This window comes from Pectinophora gossypiella, chromosome 8 (genome assembly GCF_024362695.1).
Source record: "Pectinophora gossypiella chromosome 8, ilPecGoss1.1, whole genome shotgun sequence".
Taxonomy (NCBI): Eukaryota; Metazoa; Arthropoda; class Insecta; order Lepidoptera; family Gelechiidae; genus Pectinophora; species Pectinophora gossypiella.
The window spans coordinates 15,178,841-15,198,476 of NC_065411.1; the positions used below are offsets into that span (position 1 = coordinate 15,178,841).

The following is a 19,636-nucleotide window of genomic DNA, read 5'->3' on the forward strand; positions in this document are numbered from 1 at the left end:
ATATTATGTTTTTGTTCCCCTACGAAATTTATGAATCATCATCATCTCCCTAGCATTATCCCGTTTTTTCACAGGGTCCACTTATCTAACCTGAAGATTTGACAGGTCCAGTTTTTTTACAGAAGCCGCCTGTCTGACCTTCCAACCCGCGAAGGGAAAACCAGCCCAATACAGGTTAGGTCACATACCTCCGAAAATGCATTTCTCGGGAATGTGGGTTTCTTCGCAATGTTTTCCTTCACCGCTGAGCACGTTATAATCATTTATGATCCAAATATGATATATACTATGAAATATAAGGCTAAAAATCTTAAGCTTGATTTTTATACAGCCTCAAGGGACCACAGATCTAAATATTAGATGTTAAGTTCAACTTAATACGTGTTCCCGAGGAAAGAGGTCTTGACAGAAAGACGGAGAGACGAACAGAAAGCAAGGTGATTCTATAAGGTTTCCGTTTTTCCTTCTGAGGAACCCTAAAAATACTAAAACGTCCGGAACCCGTTAATGTTTCAGTACAATCACTGACAGCTCTGTTATTCATGACGGGGCCAGCCCGAGCCATTGATGTAGGAAGGTTTATGTAGACTCGCCACATCAAACGGGCAATATAGGTAGGTACCTGCTACTTGTTTTCACTTACGTGTCACACCACGACAACAGGGTTTTTTTTAATGATTACGATATGAATCCTAAACATGTTTCTACTATACAGGGTGTTAGTGACATCGTAACGAATACTGAGGGGGATGATTCAGACCATGACAACATCAAGTGAAATTTTAAAAAAAGTATGTTTTCGTTACGATGTCACTAACAGCCTGTACTTATAGTAACAATTATAGTATGTAGTAGCAATTACTATTTGATTTTTTTAATAAAATGTAACTACGAATGTGTCCACTGACAGCGTGTTAGCGTTGTTGTCTTATTGTTTCCATTATCTTTCAATTTTTTTTTTTACCTTTTTCCTCACCTTATGGTTGTCTAGAAGAAATCGCTTTAAGCGATAAGGCCGCCATTTGCCATGTACTTAGTTAAGAGACTTTTTGTAATCATTTCTTTTTATTTTGGTGCAATAAAGTGTATTTGTATTGTATTGTATTGTAAGGAGAAGTCAGTACATTTTTCTGTTATTTTTTAATCATCCATACATATACATTAACAGCCTATACAGGTCCCACTGCTGGGCACAGGCCTCCGCTCAATCAACCGGAGGAAGCATGGAGCATACTCAACCATGGTGCTGGAGCACGGTAGTGGACTACGGGTTGGTGGAGGTTTTGACGGCTAACAGCCGGGACCAACTGTAACGTGCACTCCAAAACACGGAATCATCTTATTTTTCTTACGATCAGGTGATTCAAGTCTGCACAGTCCTTACTAAACAAAGGACAATCTCACAAAGTGATTTCGGCAATGCCTCCTTCAGGAATCGAACCCGGTCCTCCAGATCGTTTTTTATCCTACACAGAATAATAAAACGCTAATAATTGTATATAAATAGTATGCAGCTGATCCCGTGACGATTTTTCCGTGCTCTTAGAAAACAAGTACAGTCAAACTAACAAAACACGTTTTAAACACTAAAAACTAAACTATTTCATCAACATCTCGCATTCTAAAATTGCCCTACATTATTATCTTGAGCCTCAAATTCAAAAATTGGCCTACGTATCTTGAGCCCCACATAGTGATACTCCACCTTTTGCAACATTTATAAAGCCACAAGTGTCATAGCGCAAATTATACTGGTAGTTTCATACAGGTTTTTGGTGCAGCAGCGATGTTAGTAGCGAATTAGATTTCTTTACCAATTTTTTTTCTGACTTGATACAAGTTGATTTGCTTCAGATTTTAAAGGCATTCACTACTTGGCTGGAACTCAGATGGCATGATCTACTTGGCCGAAACACCAAATCTGTCTGCCTTGACTCTCATACAGAATAGTATGTGTTCAACGAGAGAGCAAAAAAAAAAACTCCAAAAAGATGCTATAAAATATTTGGTGAAAACATAATAACTCAAGAGCAATCTATTGTTTGAAGAGCTTCCATACATTCGACGTCAAAAGGCATTGAAATAAGTATCGTCCGTCAAATAAATATCGGTGAAAATATGACATCGAGAGGATTTTCATATAAATCGTGGCATTGAAATATTGCAGGAAGGAAGCCGTGATTTCCATTCTGAAATCCGAGCGAACGAAACTATCGGTCCCGATTATAAAACTTTAAACAGAAAGTTTTAGTTCGCTAGTGAAACGTTAAAGCTAAAAGGTAAAGTGGCCTGATCGAATTGAACTGTTATAAATTTGAGTTCGGTTATAATTTTATAGGTCCGCTTTTCTATAATTTTATTTTTTTGACTACGTGACTCGTGCATGTTATGCTTAGTACGGCATTAACTACTTTGCCGGACAAGCGGGGAGCGCTGAGGACTCTTACCCGGTACAAAATTTAAAACAACATTTTTTTTAACGTGACTTATTGTATATTTGCCGCAGATGACATTAACTACTTGGCCGGACAAATGGGGAGCGCTGAAGGCTCTCTCCCGGCACAACGTTTAAGACAACAGGCCTGAGGGTGCCCAGTTGGGCGCCAACCTCGGCTCAGGGCGTCGTCTGAGAGAAAAAATATTTGAAAGAATTAATACACCCTAGGGGGTCGATAGCGATTAGCGCTGATTGAGGGAAATCGTCGACCACGCCGGCGGGGTCGGTATCGGGGTCCTGAAGTGACAGTTGGGCACGATTCCCGGTTCAGATCGCCTTCTTGGAGAAACTGAAAATAAAATTAGGATGTGTGTGCTGGCACCACTGTGTGTGTAGGATTAAATACAAAAGTTGCATTACTTTAAAACACATGTCTTCATCAACCCTGGTGTCAGGGTTACTATTGAGCCGCCAAAGGCCCCTGACATGGCTCATGTAACGACTACTTACATCAGTATGTAGTAACAGGGACCAACGGCTTAACGTGCCTTCCGAAGCATGGATCATCTTACTTTCGGACAATCAGGTGATCAGCCTATAATGTCCTAACCAAACTAGGGACCACAAAGTAATTTTTGTAATATGTCCCCACCGGGAATCGAACCAAGAACCTCCGGATCGTCAGCCCAACGCTCAACTACTGGACCACGGAGGTCGTTAAAACGGTTAAAACACGTGTGTACACGCGTCACGTTTTATCACGTTGATCACGCGTAGGGCGCAATGACTCATTAAAACAATAAATTGGAGTAAGCATATACGAGGTTCGTGTTACACAAGTTAAACATGACTTTACTGCGGAGCCTACGTGCCGAGTGTAAGTAGGTACCGTTTGCACAATCGACCCTAGAGGGTCGATTAATTTTTTCAAATTCTTTCAAATATTTTTCCCCTCAGACGACGCCCTGAGCCGAGGTTTGCGCCCAACTGGGCACCCTCAGGCCTGTTGTCTTAAACGTTGTACCGGGTGGCCTTCAGCGCTCCCCATTTGTCCGGCCAAGTAGTTAATGCCATCTGCGGCAAATATACAATAAGTCACGTCAACAACTTAAGTCCTGTATATTTACCGTGCTCATATTACTCAAAGTTTTGTTTTTAATTCAAATTCTATAGAATCAAGCAGTTGGAGTTTTCTCTTCACTTTTTAAATTGTTATTTTTTGTGGCATGAATTTTTTTACAAGCCACCTACGTGCGTTTGTTACAGTTCAATGTTTTTGTTTTAATTTGCAATGGTGTTGAGTGCCGTGGTTTTTAACGATCATCATTTAATGAGGGGTATTCCAGGTCTGGTTTCCCAAAAAATATATAGATAGCGCTGTGCAAATCTGCCTTCGTTTAACATTCTAATTGATTGGAAAACAGACATATACATCTTTTATCTTTGTTTTTTTTTGTTATGGCAATGGGTCGCTTAGGAATACATTCTGCCAGTATCGAAGTGAACAGAAAACAAACTGAAAAAAATTGACAGGTTGAATAATTTTAAACTGTAGGTAGAGAGCTAAACCTCGAGTTAACCTGCAGCAAGACAAAACAGGACGTCACAAAACGTTTATCACAGTTTAATATTGTATTTACATATATATTTACAAATTAGTCTAATTAGAGGGGAGTTAGTGTACAAGAGGAGGGATTTAACATTTATAGGTTTGTTTATCTTTGTTTTTGGGTATAAATAGGCTACTTGACAACCTAGTCAAATGAGATACTTTTTACGAAACGTCGAAACGAAAGTTTACTTTGGAGTTTGTATGGAAATACTGTCTTGTGACGTCATCAATAAAAGCTGTGAAACGCTATACTCATTGTTACTTAATTCTTAAATAAAATTCGAAAATAATTCGAAAATTAAAATGAGTTTGATTTTTGATCATCTTAGACGGGCTTCTATTTCCAGATTGGCATTTCATAATTTATCTTTGACCCAATCAAATACCCAATTATGTGAACCCAAATAAGTCATGTCGTTCTGTCAAAATACGAAATGAAGGAAAAATAAAATTTATTGAATCGATCGATATTTTATCACGATGCGCATGTAGGAACCAACACCTTGCAGGAACCAAACGAACAAAATTATTTCAATCTTCTATTTTTCTTCTATCGTGTGGGTTGTGAGGTGGATTACCAACCTCCTCAACCCTGGTGACAAGGATACTATTGAGCCGCCAAAGACCCCTGACATGGCACATGTAACGACTACTTACTTAAGTACTCAGTAAGTAGTAACCGGGACCAACGGCTTAACGTGTATTCCGAAACATGGATCACCTTACTTTCGGACAATCAGGTGATCAGCCTATAATGTCCTAACTAAACTAGGGATCACAAAGTAATTTTTGTGTTGTTCCCACCGGCATTCAAACCCGAATCGTGAGACCAACGCTCAACCATTGGACCACGGAGGACTGTTTGAATTGGGTCGTGTACAGTTATGAGCAATATCATATACCCACTTTAGAACCCTGTCGGACTAACATATTTGACATTTAATGAGACTTACGGGTCAATTTGTTGAAAAAGTTAATGTGACATGGTATCAAAGTGTATGTACATATTAGTACTCGTGACCGTACTAGGTTTAAGACAAATTATGGAATTCTCATTACTAACGAAAAACAATTTCTGTTTTCTCTTTAACATATTTATGAATTTTAATCATGAAAAACGTAATAATAAGTCTGTCTTTTATTATCACGTTTATCTATGAGACGGCACAGTGTGCTTTTTCATACAATTTTCTTAATAATTTCGTGTTTTGACTAGTTGGAAACTAGCCTAAAACATTATTAATTAGGTAAGTAAGAAAACAATAAATTCGCAACATTCCGATATACATATCATTTGCCAACCCTACACACGTGCCAGCCATTTATTTGGATATTTAATACGAACATATTTTCAATTAGAAGGTCTAATTAAATCGCGAAAGGAGTTGTTTTCGACTTGTACAACTTTGTCCGTATTACACGTACGAAGCGACCAGTTAACGCAGACACCCCGTGACTCTCCAAATAAACGACACTTTGCCACGTTTTAAGGACGTGAGGAGGCAGATGAAGGGTCTACATTACTGGTGGAGCGGAATTCAGTGGGAATACAAATGATCTCGCTTAAAAGTTTGATGCGTTCCGTATAAATCCCATTAGCATTTTATGTTTGTACATTAACCGGATGTTTGGTGTTGGATTTCTGTTTGTAGGTTTTATTTGGTTTATGAGATGTTATGACACCGTTCGTGTGTTTGGCACTTTAAGCATGCATTCTAACCACAGTCTCATTCAATACCCACCAAATTTACTATTTATACAATGTATCATCGTAACGAATATTAAGGGGTATGATTCAGACCATGATTCTGAGTTAATATCAAGTGGAATTTAACGTCGCATAATACTTGATATTTTTGAAATTATTTTCAATTCTAATTTTTTACGATGGAAAATACCTCTCTCAATCAGCGCTTATCGCTATCGACCCACTAGGGTCGATTAATTCTTTCAAATATTTTTTTTCCTCTCAGACGACGCCCTGAGCCGAGGTTCGCGCCCAACTTGACACCCTCAGGCTTGTTTTAAACGTTGTACCGGGAGAGAGCCTTCAGCGCTCCCCATTTGTCCGGCCAAGTAGTTAATGCCATCTGCGGCAAATCTACAATAAGTCACGTCATAAAAAAAGATGGAATATTCCACTTGATATTAACTCAGAATGCTGAATCGTCCTCAGTATTCCAGTGGTTGACATTGGTGACGATTCGAGCTACCACCAACTTTATCTTAATTTGACAGGACTGAAACTAGCTTTATCTCTTTCTTGCAGTTATTGTAGGACAAGGACGTCAAACTAAAATTAGATTAAGTTTTTATGTCCGCCCATTCAGTTACTATTTTATTAACATAAGTAATAAAGTTAATTTTCAATCAATACTTTCCAACTGCTTCCCGATAAATACGTTTCAATATTTTATCACATTTGAATTGAGCGTAATTCATCTTTTCGCATCCAATCAAGTAACACAGAGCTTCACGATATAAAGTTCATTGGACATAAAATATTGATGAGCAATTCATATTACTGGTGACTGTTGCAAATTGCAAGCGGATATCCTTCATTTTTGTTGGAAATTAATGTTTGCTGTTGATAAGACAATCGCTGCTGGGAAAATAGGGGAACAACGTTTGTTTAATTTAAACTTCAAGGCAAGACTGAATAGGCAAGTTGCACTAAAAGTATATTATCGAAATTTAAATATTTGAAGTCCAGTGTTAGTGTGGTTTTCAAAATTGAGCACATTTGCGCATATAAAAGTAAGTGCGCAATGCAAACAACTGTCAAATAGCAATATTACTTTCTTAGATGAATTGCTTCGATGTGGCCATTTTAACCCACCAGGACTGACAACCGTTTGCGCCTTAGAGAACTATACTTTTTAAATTGTCGGAGAAATTAAGGCAACTTCAACTTTACATTATATTTTTTTATTGAAATGACAACATTTGTCGCTTCATTCCGTTTTTTCTTGTGCTCCATTGAACAATTGCTTGAAAACGTACTTATAACGAATTTGAAGAGCTCGGTGGCGCAGCGGTTAACTCGCTCGGTCTGCGATTGTTGAAGTAAAGCAACTTTCGCAAAGGCCGGTCATAGGATGGGTGACCACAAAAAAAAGTTTTCATCTCGAACTCCTCCGTGCTTCGGAAGGCACGTTAAGCTGTTGGTCCGGCTGCATTAGCAGTCGTTAATAACCATCAATCCGCACTGGGCCCGCGGGATGTTTAAGGCCCGATCTCCCTATCCATCCATAGGGAAGGCCCGTGTCGAAGCAGTGGGGACGTTAATGAGATTATGATGATGATGTATAACGAATTTAAATTAAACTTAGTCATTTTGACAGCGTTATGGACATTTTCTTCTGCCTCTACAGCCGTTAGGAATATCACAACAAATCCTAACAAATAGAAAGAAAAATAGACAGAAATCATTCTTCTCCTATCGTGTATAGAGGAGATTGGGTTAAAGATCAACTCATACTGGTAGGGTTAAGCCGAGTATACATTTGGCAATCAGTGTTGCGCGTCTTGTCAGTCTTGTTACGAGCTGCGACGTGCAGACACATACAGCGATATTCTTCTCTCGTGTGGCTTGAGAGGTGGATTACCAACCTTATCAACCCTGGCGTCAGGGTTACTATTGAGCCGCCAAAGGCCGCTGACTTGACTCGTGTAACGACTTCTTACTGACATCAGTAACTAGTAACCGAGACCAACGGCTTAAGCACTGATCATCTTACTTTCGAAAAATCAGGTGATCAGCCAGAAATCATGTATTATACAAGAACGCCACACACATTAGCAATACAACACAAAAACAAATAATAAGATACAATGGCCCCGATTCCTGCAGACACCGTCTAATTTTATTTTAAGTTATATCCGTCATTTTCATATCCGTCGAAAAGGAAAGGGACGGATGATTCACAGCTCTTAAATTTAGGAAGAATGAGTAAATAAATGAATAACCCGGGCGAATCAAAAGGTATGTCGCTGGTATGCAATCCGTTTGACGTGCTGTCTACTTAACTGTGTCGGGTTATTGACTGACGTAAAATTTTTAGACGGTTGTTTTAGATTTGTGCTTAAAATTGACGTGTGTTCCATAAATTTTATGCTTGTCGATTACCCGTCCCTTTCCTTTTCGGCGGATAAGAAAATGACAGATATAACTTAAAATAAAATTAGATGGTATTTACAGGAATTAGCACCACTACCATACTACACAAAATACATAAAACTTACACAAAACATCAATTAAAAAAAACAAACATTATTTTTTGTTTTGTTTTTCCCCGAAGGGTAAGGCAAAGGGAACTATGCCCATACAGCCATGTCTGACGTATTTTTTTTTCTTGATATTTAATGAAATGATGAAAGGTGATGATGATGAAACCTAAGCCCCCACCCTCGGAGCCGACTCCTATTCCAAACCCCAAACGAATTCAAAAGTCCGCATAAACTTTTGAGTTATGAAGCGGCTTGTTAGCACGAAGCGAAAATAGATAGGTACACTTTGTTTATTGAATAATGCGATATAATAACACTAACGCGAATGTTTTCCACCCAAAACACCACTTCGTATTAATTATTCAGATTATTCAATGAAGAAAGCAACCGTACCGTTTCCGTTCCCGCCAAAAAGTCCATCATGTCATGTGAAGTTTGGCATACGAGTTTAGAAGCCCACATAAACTGACATATTATACAAATATTGTTCGGCAAATGGATGGCAAACGTGTGCAAGGAAGGGCGCCTACGAGGTGGTCTGACATCGTGAAGAAGACGGTAGGCGGCAGCATACAGAGGGCGGTCCACGCAGCATATAGCCGTACCGAGTGGAAACCCATAACCTGTGGTCGCGATCCTCAACAGTGAGGGAACGACGAAGAAGAAAATACAAATATTGTGAAATAAAATGAAATGAATAGAAACAATACGAGATGAAATGAGATGAAATGACAATTTATTGTCATAAATGTGGTAGGTATATCGATAGAAGTGATGCTTATTATAGCGCTCAGCACATTTAGTCATGTTGTGACACACAATAATAATTACATAAGGTACTGACAAATAATTACAAAAATAATTATCTATATAAACAAAGAAAAAAACCTATCTATAAACTAAAAAACTCACTTGAGCTATAAAACTTCTTTCCCTTTAACCAGTTTTTGAGTTGGGATCGAAACTTTAGATGGGGTAGCTCTTTGTGAAAATTGATAACCTCTTTTTAAGTTGACAATACAAATATATAAAAATATACAAATATAATGAATTCAGTAAATCTTTATTTAAACATCTTATGCAAAAGATCTCTTAGCTGTAGGTAAGTTAACTGTATTTTAAAATATACCACATTAAGCGAACTCCACTCCCACAGACAAACCGAGGAAATGGTTTCGTGGGGTTTTTAATGTACCAATACTTTCTGTATTTTTATGAAAAATAAACATTTTTACTTTACTTTACTTTAAATACAATTGTGCTGGTAGCTTTTATTAGCACTCCTAGCCTGAGAACATGTACATTGAGAAATGTCATCAATGTTGCTTACCAAAACAACAGTCTCCGATCTCACGTATCAACCTAAGATGCATTTCTCGTGAATGAAGAATTTCCAACAATGTGTGTTTGGTGACTATTGTGTGTGGGACAAAGCGAGTGGGTAGGTATTTTGTAAATAAACAACAGTACGTGAGTGGGCAAGAGTTTGGATTAGTGGGTGGTTTGTACCGTATCGGGATGGACGGTGTTTTTCTGTTTTTGCTTTTAGTGGTCCCTCTATGTGGTGTGAGTGGATTGTTTCTGTTTCACTTGGTTTATTTTTTTACGTTTGTGTTAGCTTGGAGTATCTCGACTGCCATGTATTGCATTGTCTGAGTGGCCGGGTACCATTTCCAGTCAAGTTAATGTTAGAATCTTAATTTCATAAACTTATAGTCATAAACTTATGATTTTTATTTATTCGTTGTTCTGGCAATCAACAGCTTATAAAGTACATATAATACACATAGTGGTGATATAATATTTTAGTAAGTAACAAGAAAGCCAATTATAGATTACCCCGGGTTACATATGAAACGTGTAGCTATCACTTAGTTTCCTTAATTATACATAGAAAACCTTCGATATAATGTATATGGTGATCGAAGTAGGAAACAAACAAAAATTAGGAAAAATATGCCTAGTATTGGTCACCATTCCTCATGAACAATCATATAAGACATGAATGAACAATCCTATTACTGCTACATGCACCCACTGAAAATAAACTTCAATATCAACGATATGTAACAAAAATGACAAATAACAATAGTGATTTTTAAGCCAAATGATTTATAACCTATTAGCCCTAGTTTGGGAACGTCAAATGTTTGTACCTACTTTACTTAATTCTTGATTTTTATGATTGTAAAAGGGTAAATAACTTAGCCACTATTAGGTGGAGACTTTTAATTAGCCTTTAGTTATTGTCTGGTTATTATTTTAGAAAATGCATATGGCCGTGAGTCTTTCTCAAAATAAATAAGTATTTTGGTAAATCAATGTTCAATAATTACTTGTATTTGCAAACAGCAAGCGTGGAGGTCTTCATCAGAGGAGAGAAGACAAGTGAGGGACGTGAGGAGAGGGGTGCACTACCACGCCAAACGACACATGCTGCCGACCGAGCCTGAGGTCAAGAAGCGCCCAGCAATGCCCTTGAGGAACAGAGAGAACAGGAAGAAAGTCAACATAAAGGTAAAATGAAAACTAAGACGGCTGCGTTTCCATTGACGCGGAGCTGAGCGGAGATATGCAGGAATCGACCAATTACCGTTAGCGAGAGAGTGACAGAGCGTCTTCGTTTTTCGCTCTCTCGAACGCTGTGATTGGTCAAATCCGCACATCTCCGCGTCAGTGGAAACCCGGCCTAAGGAAAGTAAGATAGTTTCGAAACTAAACCCAAGGAACCGATGTATGACAGCAAGAGAGAAAGATCGCAGCATCGTGCGAAAGAGACAGATTAAGAAAATTTACTTACTAGTCTGACACTACAATTAAAGGTACCTATAAAATTATTGGAATAATATTTGATAGAACAAGTACAAGTAACTATTTTTTTATCACCTAAACTTTGGAGAAGAGATAATCAAATAAAATAACTTTCAGGCTATAAAATCTATCCAACGTACGTAACGAGTCCGCTTACGTAACCTGAAATTTCCAGGTCCGATCCAACTGGACAAACTCTCAATAAAATCTTCTTTAACTTAAGATAAAGAGCCAAACTCTAGTCGTAGAATTTTCCACCTGTTCCTACCCATAGCAAATTCGTTGAATTCTACGGATATACGTACTGACAAAAATATGAAAGATGACCTGCTTAACCTTCTGGGTTACGTATATTTGTAAAAGTCAAAGATATTGTTTGGTATAGGTGGAAACAAGACTAAAGATTAAAGACTACAAACTTAAAGACTACAAGATAATTGTTTTGGACGGCAAGCAGCTGGGTCCAGTCCAGTCCATCTTCTAACCGAATCCTATCACTCCAGCCCTCAGGTCACCTGAAGCCGCTGAAAGAGGACGCAAGCAGCTGGGTCCAGTCCAGTCCATCTTCTAACCGAATCCTATCACTCCAGCCCTCAGGTCACCTGAAGCCGCTGAAAGAGGACGATATAGACAACGACGAAGTGGTGTCAGTAGCCATTGGCCCGCCCCCCATGAGGCCGATGTATGAGAAGCTCAACTGGAAGCACCTCCCCAGGAATGCTCAAAATGGCAACACCAGCGTGCATCCGCAGCATAATTGCTCACAAGGTATTTATAATTATAATTTTGGCTGTAAACAGACAGAAACAGTGTCTTGTCTACACTACAGTGGTAATGAATTCTTTAAGAAAACAGCGAGAAGGGAATTCTTTAAGAATTTGCCAACATGTTTAACTTATGTTTCCTCTTTCTCCCAAGTGCAAGGAGCAACAGCAATAGTAAAGGACGTGCTAAGTCAGCTAGGGAGGGAGTTTCTAACACATTCTGTGAGCGAAGATTTTGTCTTCGGGCAGTACGTCGGCAACGCTATGAAGAACCTCACCGCAGAGCTTAAGGTCATGATGCAACATGACATCTTAGAACTGGTTATGAAGTAAGCAAGTTTGTTTTCTGGTGTTTTTCAATATTCACGTCCCATCATAACATAACCTGAAACCACTTCTATGATCGCTCCGTACAGTTCACCATACGGTAACAGGGGTGTTAGCCAAGTTCCAAACGATTTCGAAGAGCGACAGTAAAAGTGATAAAATATAGAGCATTGGCATAAGGCTCCAGGTTATCTGTTCAAGTGACTCCATTAGAGACTAGCTCCCTACAGTATTCATGAAAACCCTGAGGAGAGCGTATACCTCCAGCAGGGTGTTTTCTGATAGGATCACGAGATCCAAAATGGGCCAAAAGTGTGCAAATAAATAAAAGTAACGTCTCATGATATGTCATGAATATCGATAACCACTGAATTATAGTGAAGCAAGATAAGAAAGAAAGAAACGTTTATTATATAGAGACACGACAGTAACGAATAAAAAACGAAACACGAAATACTTAACACATAACTTACAATCGCTTGCTTCACGTTCCTCGTTGTCGCACGAACTACAGAAGCAATAGCTATCTGCCTCGGTGCATGAGTTTATTTAATAGCATCAATGCTGAGTGTGATCTGTTTTGCAGTAGCAGTAGATCTATTAAATCATTGCTTGCCAGTGGTCATTGCAGCTCCTAGTTAAGTATATTATTTTGTTTAGGTACTTATATATAAAACTAATTTATAATATATTTTATTCATTTTATCATTAATACTTACATTGTACTTATATTGTATTTTGTTTTGTTTTATTTTTTAGGTTTGCTTATGTTTTGTTTTCGGTTTTGTTTTATGTTTTTTATTTTGTTTACATAATTATTATATGGTGTTCTCACTTCCGTTAACTGTCTTTTCTCTATCTGTGGTAGCTTGTAATTAGCCTTTATTTATTATTAAGGTTTCGATTGTGTAAATAATGCTGTAAGCTCCCCGAATAAAATAAAATAAAATAAAATAAAACAATCAGAACACGCTATAAAACACAACACACAATACACGTAGTAAATATCCAACTTACACGAGAGATTATAAATAAATAGACATATGAATGGACCTTTTGCCCAATTAATTAAAGTTTTGGTTGGTTTAAATGGAAAACTCATTGTAAAATCCATTTCCAGGTACCAAAAGCTGAGTAGAGGAGAGGTAGTGACAGTAAAACCAAAAACTGAAGAGAGCTCCATGGCATTCAAGGATGCCAAAATAAAGACTGTTTACAACGACACGGAAGATTCTTGGCCGGATTTCTCCAATTTGGCTAAGATTGTCGGCTAGAAATTTCCAACTACTAGCATGATGCACACATGATAGCAGGACATAAAGATATGCGATTGAGAGGGGGTATGTGTATATGTTGATCAGCCTGTAACGTCTTAATCAAGCTAGGGATAATATAAAGTGATTTTGATGGTAGGTCCCCATCAAAAAATTCATCAAAATTGGCTTACATAGTCAGCGCTTTTTGAACGTCAAAAATTAAATTACATATTATGTAACTAGCTGTAAAACTACTACCACATCGGAATCTGTAACGCTGAGGGAAACACGTGGCCAGAAAACCTCCCAGCACAGGGCCCTAGTCCTACTGTTCCATGTTTTCCTGTCTTTTTTAAATCCAGTTTGTATTACATAATTTATAAACTTAAATACAATGGTTTTCCAATTGCAGTCGGTGGAAGGAAAATGAAAAATAAAGAGTATAAATCCGGGACCTCCATATTGTAAGCCCAATGCTCAACCACTGGACTACGGAGGTTAATTACATAACATAAGTAGGTAATAAATAGTGTCTTATCTTCCAAGGTCGTATAAGTATTGTACATAAAGAAAAATATTTTGTTATTATTAAGTAACTGTTATTTCGTAATAGAGTATTTGTTAATGTTATGGACTGAATAAATAATGTCACATTGTAAATTATTATTCTTCATCATCATCATCATCAGCCCATTAACGTCCCCACTGCTGGGGCACGGGCCTTCCCTATGGATGGACAGGGAGATCGGGCCTTAAACCAAATTATTATTAATAATTATTATTATTGCCCACATCATACAATAAGATCAAGATCGGGAGGGGGGGGGGAAGGGGAGAGAGGAATTTTCCCTGCGCACTGTAAATACCTAAAGTTAATGTGTTTATTATTTGGTATTGATTCCTGTACACTCAATCTAATTTTATTTTAAGTTATACCTGTCATTTTCATATCCATCGAAAAGGAAAGGGACAGGTAATCGACAAGCATAAAATTTATGGAACACACGTCAATTTCATGCAATTTTAAAAACCCTCTCAAAATTTTACATTGATCAAAAACCCGATAAAATTAAGTTAGCATACGTCAGTTTGCATATATCAGCGAGATGATTATTTTATTCGGCCGCGCTATTCATTCATGCACTCATTCATTTTAAAATTAACATTGTCAATTATCCGTCCCTTTCCTTTACGGCGGATAAGACAATAACGGATATTTGTGTCTTTTGTTTATCCAAGAACTTATTCTGAAAGCATAACTACCTCTGATGGCAGCTGAAAACTTATCTTCTGGAGATGAATGACCATTACAGATGGATTGCGAGCCAGCTGCAAAACTGCAAAGCTGCAGATAGCTGCGATGTTTTGGTGCGCCCGAGCGCAGGATAATGCAGCATAGGAATACTTGTACAGTCATGAGCAATATAATGTACCCACTTTAGGACACTGTCGCATTAACATATTTAACATTTAGTGAGACTTACAGTTCAATTTTTCAAAAAAGTTAATGTGACATGGTACCAAAGTTCCGCGGTCTAGTGGTTAGAGCGTCCAACAGCCTCCGTGGTCTAGTGGTTGGAGCGTTAGGCTCACGATCTGGAGGTCCGAGTTCGATTCCCGATGGGGACATTGTCGAAATTACTTTGTGAGACTGTCCTTTGTTTGGTAAGGACTTTTCAGGCTTGAATCACCTGGTTGTCCGAAAAAGTAAGATGATTCCGTGCTTCGGAGGGCACGTTAAGCCGTTGGTCCCGGCTATTAGCCGTAAAACACCTCCACCAACCCGCATTGGAGCAGCGTGGTGGAGTATGCTCCATACCCCCTCCGGTTGATTGAGGGGAGGCCTGTGCCCAGCAGTGGGACGTATATAGGCTGTTTATGTTATGTTATGGTACCAAAGTGTATACATATTAATGCTCGTGACCGTACATATAAAAATAAAAGACAATGTCATTCGTTATTAGGACAATCAAGTAGTAATTTTAATTTTATTTTTCGTTACGGTGTCACTAACAGTCTGTATTTTATACCTGGCAATATCTAGGCTTCGTTTTCTAATAAGGCGGTAAATTTGTAAGTCCCTTGCCTTAATTCCACTTACTTATCTTTGATTCGTCCAATCCGCGTTCAACCCACGTACAGACACGCCGTCCTTTGTAATCCTATTATTTCTGCAATGCGATTAAGGTCGTTATCAGAGATAAAGTCAGATAAAACAACTAATATGAAAGTTTCGATCCCGCACGATATTCCAGCATTGCCGCAAATCCTGATCAAATATTAACTTGCTAACAAAAAGGATTCACTTAAATTGTTAGGGTCAGTTTACTTAGTATTGGCTGTTTCAGTTACTCGGATAATTTGGTAGTTGGGTTTCGATGTGAATGAAAGAACAGATTATTATGTATTCGCTCAGCATAGATAGGTACCTACAGTAGCAACATACTACATAAACTGCCTATATACGTCCCACCGCTGGGCACAGGCCTCTCCTCAATCAACCGGAAGGGGTACAGAGCATACTCCACCACGCTGCTCCACTGCGGGTTGGTGGAGGTGTTTTTACGGCTAATAGCCGGGACCAACGGCTTAACGTGCCCTCCGAAGCACGGAATCATCTTACTACTTTGGACAATCAAGAAGTCCTTACCAAACAAAGGGCAGTCTCACAAAGTGATTTCGACAATGTCCCCATCAGGAATCGAACCCGGACCTCCAGATCGTGAGCGTGACGCTCTAACCACTAGACCACAGGTAAAACAGTGTATAGGCTGTTTGTGTATGTAATATTTAGTTGAAAAACAAAGGTGTATGGGTGCCGCAGCTCACCAAAATAGGCCAGGGCTCAGTGAAAATTTACCCAGAGGGCAACACTGAACCCACGCCGATAATTCAAATACTCATCTTTTAACACAGCATTCTACTTGGAAATCGATGAACATTATAACTCGTAATCCCGAATAATGAACCGCAATTTCCCGAAAATGGACACAATATTTACTTAAACATGGAAATAATTAGCACCAATTCCAGCTAATTGTTTTATGTAGGTTTCATATAGCACAAATGCATACTGCAGTGCTAATGGTAGTTGCCATTAGAGTGAGATTTGTGTATTCAGCTTAATTATCGAAGTAATTAAGCAAGTTCAACAATAAACTCCCCAAACTGCAACAAGAGATGTACATAATTATTGTATTATATATTTAGTTTTGCAGATTATTATACGTATAGTTTTGGTTTGGCTTCTTCTCTCGTGTGGGTTGTGTGGTGGATTACCAACCTCATCAGCCCTGGTGTCAGGGTAACTATTGAGCCGCCAAAGGTCTACAAAACCAAAACTGACTACAAATATTACCTTCTGACAACTCGTGGCTTTATTACAGAGGCAGTGATTCCAGTACCTACACACCATCTAAATTTATTTTAAGTTATACCTGTCATGCAGGAATCAGGTCAATGTGAGAAAAAAAATATTAAAAAAATATATATTCTTCAACCTTTCTCGAAACAAATATTTGCCAAGACGGAAGACATACCATTTCACACAGTGAAGACGTATTCGTATTTCTAAAATATAATACTTATACGAATACGAGACAAAACCAGACCTCTACAGACGCAAGCCTTAACAAGGACGCCTTTATTCTTGGTACACTGGGCAGGTTGCTGGTTGCAACTCGAAATGATATTCAGAATAGTCAACAACGTCTCAAAACCAGGGCCGTTGCTAGGAAGCCAAAAAGCCCTACTGCAAAACGAACATTGCATACAAAGATCTCATTCTTTTGTACATAAAATTAAGCCCTTTTATTTGATACACAACACAATACCTGTAAGAGGAGGTCGCGGGCTAAGATAATGCACGCACAACCCGCTAATTGCGTTGCGAAACGGAGGAGCGACGCGGGGAGCGACGCGCGGAGCGGATACATGGCGCGGCGCTCCTGATTGGCCGACGTAATACGCGCACAGCCCGCTAGTTCCGGACTGAAAATTTCCAATAAGAATCTGATTGGATACGACACGAACCACTTCTTCTCTAATTCTCACTGATTTTACATCGATTGTTTACGAATTTTTACTTAAGATTTTTTACCTGTATTTTACTTTTTAACTTTGTATTTTTAATGTGGTTTGACAAATAAACCGGATCTTCACTTGCACCGCGGGTTTTCTTCAGAGCCCAGACAATAAAATTTGCATAAGTAACAATACCATTGCAAAAAAATCTTTCGTACTCAGTTTATATTTTCTAGAGGGCGCCACATTGAATTTAGCATGACGTCATAATATAGCCAATAACCGCCGGACAATCAAGACGCTTCTAATGACACCTCATTTGTTAAACTCTGACAAGTGGTTTAGATGTTAGGTTGAAACAGACGTACATACATACACATGCATTCATATTATTATTATGCATGTGTCGGTTTTATAATAATGTCGCCTCCATAAATAAAAACTTGGATATTTTTAATAATTTTGGAACATTTAGAACACAAATTATCAAAATTCTAAAATCAGTCGAAAACTGAAGTCGCATTGTTTTTTGAACTTCTTTTTTTACCTCTTTTAGTTGCTATTTATAAGATTTTGCATCCTGTCAACGCACCCTGTTTGGGATGGTAACTGACCATTTTTGTTTGTAATTGTATATTTATCATGTATTGTTAATATCCTCTAGTGCTATAAATAAATAAATTCATTATATACATAGCGGTTAAACACATAACCCTCCTTTTTGCTTCGCCGCAGTCGGGTAAAAAGGGGCGGCAAACTTTAGTTTTCAAGCATTTCAACCATTTGTATTACTTCAGCGGCCCTGTTGGTAGCTAGCGAAGTTTCCGCAACTATTTCCCTACCGTCAGGCGCCGGGATTCATTAAGATATAAAGATCTCCGCCAACAGTTTGCACAGCAAACACTTCCAACTCCTATCTGCATTTGTTGTTCAACTTCACTTAATTACTTATTTCATTACAGCACAGGATTCATAATAGGCTGTCTTGGAGATGTTTCTGGTGGTGGCGGATTGGTTGTTTGACAGTGAAGGACACCCACTCCAGTTATGTTTAAGTGGGCATGGTCGGGTATAATAAGCTAAGGGTAAGGAGAGAGCTGGCACTGGCATCCTATATTTTTAAGGTAATAGGAGGTAAAATTATGAACACGGATATATTACGGCATGTGTCCCGGACGGGTACAGTCATGAGCAATATAATGTACCCATTTTAGGACTCTGTCGCACTAATATATTGGACTTTTAGTAAGACTTACAGTTCAATTTGTCAAAAAACTTAATGTGACATGGTACCAAAGCGTATACATATTAATGCTCGTGACCGTACGTGTGACGCCGCCGCCGGCCGCCACTGCTGGCCGTGCCCGCGGCCAGACCAACCTCCTCAACAAGGCTCCATTAACGCGAGCACTCTGCACTCTGAACCACATAGCGGAAAAAAACTGACCTATTTGTCTGTGCTCTGAGTGAGTTCACAAAAGTAGCACTACTGATTTGTTATGAGGTTTTTTGACTTAATTAATTAATAAGGGTTATTTTTTATGTTATATACCTACTTAATAATAGTTTGTTTTTGACACCTGCATAGCGCATTAGTATTTTACTGTAATGCTGTATTGTGTGTGGTAGTAGTAAATAAATAAAAAAAAATAAGTCTCATCTAAGGGGGCGAGCCTGGAGACAACGTGCAATTATCTATGACTAAGAACACGGCAGCCCTAACCCTAATCCAACCCTAACCCCTAACCCTAACCCTAACCCTAACCTTAACCCTATAAGACGCTAGACGGCTACCACACGAACTAGCAGGGAACTACTCCAAGAACTGCATATATATCATGTGCATAAAAGTATACAATAAGTATACAAAAAAATAAAAAACACACTCACTATAATAATGACTTGTAAATTACACGAATGGCGAATTTCAAATTTTTATAATCGTAGTGAATTTTTGAATCTTTAATAGGTATTTGCATACTAATAATAATAAGCAGCTTAAAAAAACATATTAAGTTTAAAAACTAAAACCCGAATACGGAAAAATAACGCTATAAAAAGTATAAAACAAGAAAATATTTCTCTCAAAATTTTCCAAATAGTGATGCATAGGAGATAGCGATCGTATGCCGTGGTAAACAAACTCCTAGGACAGATTGGCATACGACCACAGCTA

The 19,636-nt window shown here is 38.4% G+C and overlaps 1 pseudogene; it reads left to right on the forward strand.

The window, feature by feature from the left end:
- The first annotated feature begins 7,915 nt into the window (after nucleotides 1–7,915).
- On the forward strand, nucleotides 7,916–13,712 carry LOC126369287 (uncharacterized; annotated as a pseudogene).
- Nucleotides 13,713–19,636: the final 5,924 nt, after the last annotated feature.